This window comes from Cyprinodon variegatus, unplaced genomic scaffold (genome assembly GCF_000732505.1).
Source record: "Cyprinodon variegatus isolate N-32 unplaced genomic scaffold, C_variegatus-1.0 Scaffold1392, whole genome shotgun sequence".
NCBI classification, from domain to species: domain Eukaryota; kingdom Metazoa; phylum Chordata; class Actinopteri; order Cyprinodontiformes; family Cyprinodontidae; genus Cyprinodon; species Cyprinodon variegatus.
The window spans coordinates 114,304-115,440 of record NW_015151845.1 but is presented as its reverse complement, the minus strand read 5'-3'; positions in this window follow the sequence as shown (position 1 = coordinate 115,440).

The following is a 1,137-nucleotide window of genomic DNA, read 5'->3' as shown; positions in this document are numbered from 1 at the left end:
TGTAAAATATATCAAATTTTCATTGAAACAGTTTACTTTCTTTTCCAACTCTTACTTCTTCCTCTCCTCTCTCCTGCTTTCTTTGTCAGATGTTGTGTTATTCCTCTGCCTCCTTTAGTGATAATGGTATGTGTAATAAGTGTAGTATTTTTTTTACCTTCGGAGGCGATGGTGTCAGAGTTAGAATCCAGGCTTCAGGCTGTTGAATATCCAGGACTTGAATTGTCCTCTAAAAGTGCCTGAGGAGCCAGGCCATTGGGTAACTGTACGCAGAATGCATAGTCATGGATCCCTGCCCACTGGTCACCACTACCCCGTTCACATTTCTAACCGATTTCCCCCACTCAGTGACTCATCCACTGAAAAGTCCACTCTGGTGATTGGCAGCTCCATAGTCAGAAACGTGGCATTAGAGTCACAAGGGACCATATTTAAATGTTTTCTGGGGGCCAGAACAGGCAAGATCAAATCCCACCTGAAACTGATGGCTAAGGATAAGGTTAAATACAGTAAGATTGTTATTAATGCTGGCGGTAATGACACCTGGTTATGCCGATCGGAGGTCACTAAAATTAGTGTTGCTTCGGTGTGTAAGTTTGCCAAAACAATGTCGGACTCCGTAACCAGTGATGACATGTTTAGTCGCATGTCGTCATTCAACCAGTGGTTCTCTAGGGTTATAATTGGCATTCCTTTTGGGGAAAGCCTGGTCTGATTCGGAGAGACAGCATCCATTCAACTTTGGATGGTGTAGCTTTTCTTTCAAGGAATCTGGCCAAACTGGTTAGTCCTCCAAAACCCAGACCACCGGGGTGCAGACGAGGAAGCAGAGTCATAGTTTAACACACATCTCTGCAGCTTCTCTACTGTTATCCACTCATTACTCCATCCAGACAGTGTCTTACCCAGGACCAAAATCTAATAAGTTAGCAAAGATTCCCAAAGGAGTAAATTATGATACCGTAAATTCTCTAATATTGGCCTGTATTCCATTAGCGGCCGGGACTCTAATATTGGTCGTTCTCGCTGTTAGAGGAGGTAAATAATGGCCGGTCTCTAATACAGGCCGGGGCTATAAACGTTTTTTCTGGGCATACCTCAACATTATACTTGTGGTAGTAAGTAACATACAAGTAC